The 8937-nt window shown below is 49.4% G+C and overlaps 1 long non-coding RNA gene across 1 annotated transcript in view; it reads left to right on the top strand.

The window, feature by feature from the left end:
* Positions 1-7806, top strand: part of LOC105528529 — a 10295-nt gene extending 2489 nt beyond the window's left edge. Inside the window, exons 2-3 of the long non-coding RNA XR_001004370.1 lie at positions 155-248; positions 7218-7806. This is a non-coding gene — a long non-coding RNA (uncharacterized LOC105528529). The remainder of the gene's footprint in view (positions 1-154; positions 249-7217) is intronic.
* Positions 7807-8937: the final 1131 nt, after the last annotated feature.

The following is an 8937-nucleotide window of genomic DNA, read 5'->3' as shown; positions in this document are numbered from 1 at the left end:
AAACAAAAAAAACAAGATTGGGACCACATTCTTTTTACCCCAATCTTTAAAACCTGCTGGTTTTGTTTGTTTGTTTTTTGTTTTTTGTTTTTTGTTTTTTGTTTTTTTTTAACCCATTGAGTTTACATTTTGTTTTATTTTCTTATTTTTGTAGAGACAGAGGTCTTGCTATGTTGCCCAGGCTGGTCTCAAGCTCCTGGCCTCAAGCAATCCTCCTTCCTCAGCCTCCCAAAATGCTGGGATTACAGGTGTGAGTCACTGCGCCTTGCCTGAAACCACATTCTTAGGACCCTTGAGTATCTCCCTGAGGAAAAGACATTGTATCCTGAGACCATTAGAAATCATCAGATACTTTTTAAATTGATGTTTTGATTGTGGTATATATACACAACATAAAATTTACCATGTAAACCATTTTTAAGTGTACAGTCCAGTGGCATTAAACACATTCAAAATGCTGTACAGCCAGCACCACCATCCATCTCCAGAATTCTTTCATCTTGTAAAACTGAAACTCTGCACCCATTTAACACTCACCCCCCATGCTCCCCTCACCCTAGTTCCCGGCAACCGCCACCATCCTACTTTCTGTCTCTATCATCAACACTTTTAAGCCCGAGGGCCACCTGCTGGGATTTTTAAGAAAAGTCCCCACAGCTACACTGTAAAGGATAGGTTGGAGGATTTGGGGTAGGAGGCGACTGCAGAGAACTCCAGAGGTGACGATGACAGTGGCAGTGGTTTGGGGGGGGTGTGCAGGAGGGTGACGAGAGAGATTACAGAGATCTTGATTAGATGCGGAAATCAAGAGGCATCCAAGGTCACTCCAAGACATCTTTTTATTTTTATTTATTTATTTATGTTTTTGAGACAGAGTCTCACTCTGTTGCCCAGGCTGGAGTGCAGTGGCATGATCTGGGCTCACTGCAACCTCCGCCTCCTGGGTTCAAGCAATTCTCCTGCCTCAGCCTCCTGAGTAGCTGGGACTACAGGCACGTGCCATATGCGCAGCTAATTTTTGTATTTTTAGTAGAGACAGGATTTCGACATCTTGGCCAGACTGGTTTTGAGCTCCTGGCCTCAAGTGATCCGCCCACCTTGACCTCCCAAAACGCTGGGATTACAGACGTGAGCCACTGTACTTGGCCCGAGGCATCTTTTTCTATTTTATTTTCATGATGTTAACCCCCACACCCATTCTTGTGTGAGACAGAGAGGCGATTATGATCGTACAGGAGTTTTAAATAATCCTCTGACCCTATCAATTCATAAATATTTCAAAATTACAGGCTATTTAGAGGGTGAAGGACATCCTCCCATATCATTCCCATAAGATGTGTGAGAGGACTTTAGGGCAAGTTTGCATGCTCTAATCCATTTCATAAAAGAGAAATCATTTACGAAAGTAGTTTATGGTCATGAAATGTGCAATGACAATTCAGAACAGTTCCTGTGCTAAGAAGAATTATCTGAAGCTTGCATTCAAAAGACAGTTGACTAAACACAGGATCTGAAGTGATCAGAAGACCCGGGTTCCAGGCCAGTCTGCCACGAACTCGGTGACCCTGGGAGAGTGGCTTAACTTCTCTGCATCTCTGTTTCCTCTTTAGCACAGTGGTTGCTGTGAGAATTAAATGAGATGCTTTGTGTAAAGCCCTGCGCAGCATGTGACCCACAGTGAGTGCTCAGTTCACAGTGGTTGCTGTTGTCTGTTATGATAACACTGATCATCATCATTATCTCCAAGGACTCATTCAGCCCTGACGCCCTGTGCTTTGAGGTTGTTCTTTTTTTTTTTTTTTTTTTTTTTGAGACGGAGTCTTGCTCTGTCGCCCAGGCTGGAGTGCAGTGGTGCCATCTCGGCTCACTTCTGCCTCCCGGTTTCACGCCATTCTCCTGCCTCAGGCTCCCAAATAGCTGGAACTACAGGCAACCGCCACCAAGCCCGGCTAATTTTTTTGTATTTTTAGTGGAGATGGGGTTTCACCGTGTTAGCCAGGATGGTCTCGATCTCCTGACCTTGTGATCCACATGCCTTGGCCTCCCAACGTGCTGGGATTACAGGCGCGAGCCACCGCGCCGGCCTGCAGTTGTTCTTGAGAGGGAGATGAAACTGTCCATTCCTGGTTGTTCTGAAGAGAGTGTCCCACCCTCCCTGCGGGGCCTCCCCCATCCCTGTAGGCTAAGCCTCAGCTTTTCTGGAGTGTGACATTTCCGCCAGCCTCATTCTCTTTCTATCTCACTTCTCCCAACTTACTCTGGCCCCAAATCACCCTGTCTAGTCTTCGTTAGCAGCTGTGCTGTTTCCTTTTCTGCCCCCATGATGCCAACATCTCCTCTGAATCTGGGCGCACTAGAGGTAGAGAAGGGGTGAGACCCTCTTCTCTCTCCTCTCTTAGGCCATAGACCCCTCCCTGAAGCTCCTCTGCCCCCTATCTCTGAGCCTCAGAGCCTTCCTTGCCACTCGGAGCTCCCCTTTGGGTGCCCTCTTGAAAGCTGTGTTCTGGGTACAGAATCTTGTCTAGAGCCTCAGATATTGGGACTTTTCCTGTGGGAGGCCAGGCTGAGGGACACCTCTGAGCTCTGAGGGGGCTGCTGGGCTGTGATTTGGTGCAGGGCTGACATCTGTATTTGAAACACAGAATGGGCCAATGTGAACTCTACTGACTGAGAAGAGACACAGGTGCTAGAGTGAAGGTGCATGGATTGGAGGCATCTTGGAAACCCACACAATAGGAAACGGCTTTAGCCTGGACTGTTCCCACAGGGCTAAGTGCTCCCTACCTAAGAGAGAACCCGTGTGTTTTTCTTCTTCGCAGTATGTAGTTTAAAATCATTTACTTTGTAGACAACAATCCACAGGGCTAGGCACATACCCAATTGACTGATTGGTAAGAGTCAAATATTTGTTGATGGAAAAAGCTTCAAGTTGTGTTTAGAAATTGTTCATGAAGTTAAACATCTATTTTGAAGTGACTTTGGTTGTGAGGCTTGAGGTTCTGTATCACCCTATAGTTTTAGGGTCCTTTACATTTTTCAGTGTTGTTGAAAAGCAATTTATTGTTCACCATGTGCCATGGTAGTTCCCCAACTTGAGTGCAGAGACTGTGTTTGTGTCTCTCCCAGCACCTAACAGAGTGGTGAATGCGTAGTAGATATTCAATAAATATTAATTTCGAGCATCTTTTGTAGCACACATTATTTATTCTAGATCGTTAACCTCAGAAATTCCAACTTAGTCACCTGCCAGGCCTAATTCCTTGTTTCAAGGAAGTGAGACACCACTCGGGGCTGCCTGTGATCAGTGCATGCTGCACGTTTTCATGCGTGTCTGCCCGGATTCCCGTGTAGTCAGCTGATGATGATTGAAAAGTGAGTATCCAGCAGGCATTGCAGGGACCAATGTCTCATCAGAGACCCTGTTCACATATGCTCTTCACTTGGTGAGCGGTTTTACAGGTTTCCGATGACAGCAAGTATTTGTCTGTATTTCCCAGTGCAGAATTCTAGGCTCCTGGCAGCTTTTGTGAAAAACCATAGGCAGGAAAACCATCACGTACTCCAAAGTTCTTCGAAAGTGAGTTTCATCACTGACCAGAGTTTCGAGTACAGAGTCATTCTCTTGGTTAGCGCAGAAGTAACTGCGCTACGGTAACTGACCAACAAAAGTGCCTTCCAGTTCAAAGTCGTGTTTAGTCTCACTTGAGCCCTCCGTCACTTGGATTAGGGGCCTCCCTGTCATTGCTGGAAGGGACTTCAGGAAGCATCTCTTCCAGGTCTTTACCTAAGGGCCGACGTGGACAGTGTGTGGCCCGGACAGGTGTGTGGGTTGCGAACATACTGAAATAGGCTGCTCTCGTGAGTAAAGATTGGCTGCCCCCAAGCATCATGAGTGCCCCCCTGTCGCTCCCATTCTTTCCTGGAACCCTATAAATTCTCCACACCCTGATCTAGCAATGAAAGGGTTAATCCCTGGCCCAGCCCTGGGGGTGGTGGGTGGGGGCCTCCAGCTCTGCTGCTTCTGGGACTCTGCACGTTGGGTCTTGGGTCGGAGGTGAGGTATTTTGACTGTCACTCCTGGCAGTGGGGGTTCAGACCTGATGCACTGGAGAGCTGCATCGATGGGTTCCCAGTAAGGAAAGCTGTGCGAGGACGTGGCTACTTCAGGAGATTGAAGCTGGCTGCTTCTGGGGCTAATCCTGAGGAGGCCTCAGGAGGCTGAGAAACTCAACACATGGCATGTGAGTAGTGTTTGTGGCTCTACCTACAGAGAGCCTAGAGGTTCTGGGGGACCTAAGTAGAAGGAGAGGCAGATGATGTCACCCCCGCATGTGCACCCCTTCCATGGCTGTCCACCTGCCCAGGATAATTAAACCCCTGAGAGTGGCATCAGGCCCCCAGTCCTGGTCCTTGCCCACCTCTCCGCTGTCTCTGGCAGTCCTCCTGCTTTCCAGCCCCTCCTCCGCCCTCCTCCCTCCCTGCATCATGCTCTTGCCTCTACCGGAATGTCCTGCTCTTTGTTACTGACAAGAGTCTACTCATCCTTTAAGACCAAGGTTCTCCTCTCCTAAATTTTCTCCGACTCTTTTCCAAACAGCCCTGACCCCAGGGCCACCACTGCCCACCATAGTGCTTTTGCAAGGTTCAGGAGACATCCAGAGAAGAGGCATGGCAGAGGCAGCCCACCAAGGGTGCAGGCTGTTCTTGAAGCTCCCTCCCCTGTTCAGCCATCTGCACAGTGTCTGCCCTCGCCCTGCCCCTTGCTGTCTCATTGCATGCTGGCACCTGGTGGACCTCAGCATTGCATTTCCTGCCCTCCCTTGCAACCATAGGTTTCCTTCTGTGCTTCCTCCCACTGGCCCATGAGCTCTCCCAAGGCAGGGCCTATGACGATGGCTTCTGTATCCCAAGTAACTGTGATAAGTAACCATGGATCCCATGGTAAGCTGTCCACAAATGTTTTTTTAAAGGAGAAAGAGAGCTAGAGGGGAGGAGAGGGAATGGGTAGAGGGAAACTCCCTATAACCTGTCTACTCCTCCGGCTCCCTTGGTCCTCTGGGGCAGTGCTGCTTTAATGGACAATGGCAGCAATGGAGGAAGAAGAGGAAGGGTGGGCGTGGTGTGTCCTGGCTGCAAAGAGGGCTCCTCACCAGGCTCTTGCCAGCGCCCAGCCCCCATAGACCCAGCCTCATGTTTACTTGCAGGGAGAACATATCTCTGGGGAGTGTTTGGGGAAGGGATCTCCCGGATATAGGAAAGCCTGGATTCTTCAGGGGAGCAAAGCCCACCGAGATAGGATGTCCAGCACATCCTCGGGCCTCCTCAGAGGAATAAGGTGCTGTGGGACACGGTAGAACCATACCCATCTTCCTGAGCACGGTCCCAGGCTGGGGCCACAATGAGGAACAAGGAGTCCCTGCCCTTGGGGAGTCCCAGTTCAATAGAGATAAAAATCAATTACAGTACAATTCTCTACACACAGGGAAAAAGGTCTCCACAGTGCTGAGGCAGCCCCAGAGAAGAAGAGAACAATGCTGTTTGGGGATGGAAACTCACTCATAACGTACAGGAAGGGAGGTCAGGAGTAAATGACACCTACCTTGGGTTTTAAAGAATGAATAAGGGTTTGGCAAGCCAGTGCAGGATGGAAGGGAGTTTTAGGCAGGAGAAACGGCATATGCAAAAAGACAGTCATACATGAAAAACAGCGTGCTCAGGAAGACACAAGCAGGGAGATAACGTTGGGAGCTTCAAGTACCAGGCAGGGAAAGTGAGAGATGGGGCAGAGGAGGTGGGTGGGAGTGAGAACACAAAAAATGGTAAATGGAGCTCAGAGGGGTCTCGAATTTACCTATTACCTTCATTCAATTTACAATCACTTATTAAGCTCCTTCTCTAAGTGAGATATTTTTCTTCGAATCTTCCCAGCAATCCTTATTCCGCCTTGTCACTAAGGAATGGGCACACCTTGGACACCACACGTCATCCAGACCCACTTTATAGAAGGGGAAACTGCAGCTCAGACTGGGTAAATGGGGTATCTGAGAGCTCCCAGTTGGTTAATGTCTGAACCAAGACTTGAATCCAGATCTCTACATTTCCCAGTCCTGGCTCTGGTTCCAGACCCTTGCACTATGTGTGTGAAGCAGGCCCTTCAGACCTGAAACCATTTCTTATTTATTGACACCTGAAGTGGTTCGTGAAATGATACTCAGGTGAAAGGAAGCCAGGATCTCTTTTGAAGCTCCGAAAATCAAAGAGACTCATGATTTGGTAAAGAGACTTCCATGACATGTGCATAAGCAGAATTTTCTGCTTGAAAAAAAAAGATGGGTTGGGGAGCTTGTAAGCACCTCCCTTTATGTTCACATGGATGCCCATTTCTGAGGCTGGCTTGTCAGTTGCTCAATAGTGGTTCTAGTTTGCAAACGGTTCACCTTCAGGGTATTGATCCCTCTCTAGTTCTCTCATTGATGTCCCTGTCATTGAGTGAGCTGTTTCAGCAGTGCTCCTGTTCTTTTTCAAAGTCACCCTCAGTTGCCATCGATTCCATCAGCATTCTTTGCAGGCTGCGGCCCTATTGGTTTGCAAGGACAGCAAATATTGGGAGTTTGGAAACAGCACGCTCCTGGCTTTCCTAGGGAGGGCTGGGCCCTGCAACCAGGTGGGCTTTGCTGAGACAGAAATGAGTGGCAGAAAATGACTGATTGTCTCTGGGTTACAGCTTCAACCGCTAGGGCTCCCTTGGCTTCTTGGGTACAAGTCCTCCCTACAGGACACACAGACTGCATCCTTCTGCCTCCGTACCCGACCCTGCACCCCCTGAGTGCCATCTTCATAACCGGAAGAAGTCATGAGCTGGAAGTCAGCAGGCAGCCCCCCTGCCCAGGCTGTGCAGGATGCGATGTTCCAAACCACGCCCAGATCTGCACCCTGAGGCCCCTGGTTGTGTGGGGTAGTGGGCAATGCCCAGGTTTGGTGTCAGACAGGCAAGGTTCATACCTCAACGCTGCCATTTCCAGTTACGTGACCTTGGGAAGGTTACCTGCTTTTCCTGAGCCTTTATTATTAAAATTTGATTTTGAAATTTCATTTCAAAATGCACTGTCTAATATGGTAGCCACTAAGCACACGTGGCTATTGAACGCTTGAAACGTGATGAATCTGCATTGAGATGTGCCGCGAGTATAACACACCTGGATTTCGTCCCTCCCCAGGTACAACAGTGACCCGTGGTGCAGTAGGGAGGGCTGTTTTCCATGCCCAGCGAGGCCTGCTCAGCGCCCATGAGGTCTTTATGGATGGCCTGCCTCCCAGCTGGTACCTACCTGGTCCTGTCACAGTTCCAGGACTCTAGACCTCAAGGCAGCCAGGCGGGTGCTACAGATGGTGACCTCTCAGTGGCACGGCCTGGCCCTGCAGCAGAATGCAGTGTTGGGGGCGGGGTGAGGAATGGAGTGTGGATTGTGCCAAAACAGGAGTTTCTATGTCTAGTCCTGCACCGACTACACCTGCATTGCTGCGTGACCTTGACAGCTAGTCCTTCCGCACCTGAACGTCCTCATCTGGAAACTGGACTTGCCTCCTAGGGTTCCTGCAAATATAAAATGAGCTAACACCTTTGAGGTATTTGGCATTGTCCTGGCACTTGGCAAACACATGATAAATATTAGCAATCACTTGCAAGGGGTTGTGGGGTTGGGGGAGCTTTGCCCCTCTCCCGCCTCTCCAGGGCTGAGCAGCAGTGAAGAGCTTTCCGCATAGGAGAGAGCAAGAGAGATAAATAAACCCACAGCTTCCTCTGAAGGAGGCTCCTGCTGGCTGGCTGCTCACCTGACCAAGCCTCCCTCCCAGCCTCTCTTCACTCTCTGGTCTGCCCTCAAGGGAGCCGGGTCACACAGCCTCAGCACCTCTTGCATGCCAATCTCTAGCTGGTGCCTTCCACTGGCTGAACCCCATAGAGGGCGGCCGGGCACCGTGGTTCATGCCTGTAATCCCAGCGCTTTGGGAGGCCAAGAGTTCAAGTCCAGCCTGGGCAACACGGTGAAACACTGTCTCTACAAAAAATACAAAAATTAGCAGGGTGTGGTGGTGCTAAGCTTGCAGTGAGCTGAGATGGTGCCACTGCACTCCAGCCTGGGCGACAGAGCAAGACTCCATCTCAAAAAAAAAAAAGAAAAAAAAGAAACTAGGGCCAGGCACGGTAGTTCACACTGTAATCCCAGTACTTTGGTAGGCTGAGGTAGGTGGATCATCTGAGGTCAGGAGTTTGAGACGAGCCTGGCCAGCATGGTGAAACCCCGTCTCTGCTAAAAATACAAAAAGTAGCCAGGCATGGTGATGTGCACCTGTAGTCCCAACTACTCAGGAGGCTGAGGCAGGAGAATCATTTGAACCTGGGAGATGGAGGTTGCAGTGAACTGAGATCACACCACTGCACTCTAGCCCAGGAGACAGAGTGAGACTCTGTCTCAAAAAAAAAAAAAAAGAAAAAGAAAAAGAAAAAGAAAAAAGAAACTAGAGGGCAAGGGATGCATTGATGTAGCTGGTATGCGCCAGCCTCTCTGGACACAGTGCAGGGTGAAGAAGGGTGGCGACAGCGCTGGAGGAACATAGCACCTGTCCTCTGATCCAGATGACAGAGAAAGAAGTCACAGTCTAGGTGTCAGAAAACCTGAGCTCTATCCCCAGGGTTTCCCCTGACTGATTGCATGAATGTGGGCAAGCCCCTGGTCTGCTCTGAGCCTTTGTTTTCCCATCTAGAAAATGACAAAGTTGGAGCAGTGACATCCAAGTTCCCTCCGAACCTAACACACTGTCTTTTACTGACACTGCTGCAGATGAAGTAACAAGGCAAAGCTATGTTTGCCATTAGCTCTCAGGGAAATGCAAATGAAACCCACAATGAGACACCACTTCACACCCACTAGGATGCAT

The sequence above is a fragment of the Mandrillus leucophaeus genome, unplaced genomic scaffold (assembly GCF_000951045.1).
Source record: "Mandrillus leucophaeus isolate KB7577 unplaced genomic scaffold, Mleu.le_1.0 Scaffold72, whole genome shotgun sequence".
Classification (NCBI taxonomy): domain Eukaryota; kingdom Metazoa; phylum Chordata; class Mammalia; order Primates; family Cercopithecidae; genus Mandrillus; species Mandrillus leucophaeus.
The sequence above is the reverse complement of the archived record's forward strand: the minus strand, read 5'-3'. Positions and strand labels throughout refer to the sequence as shown.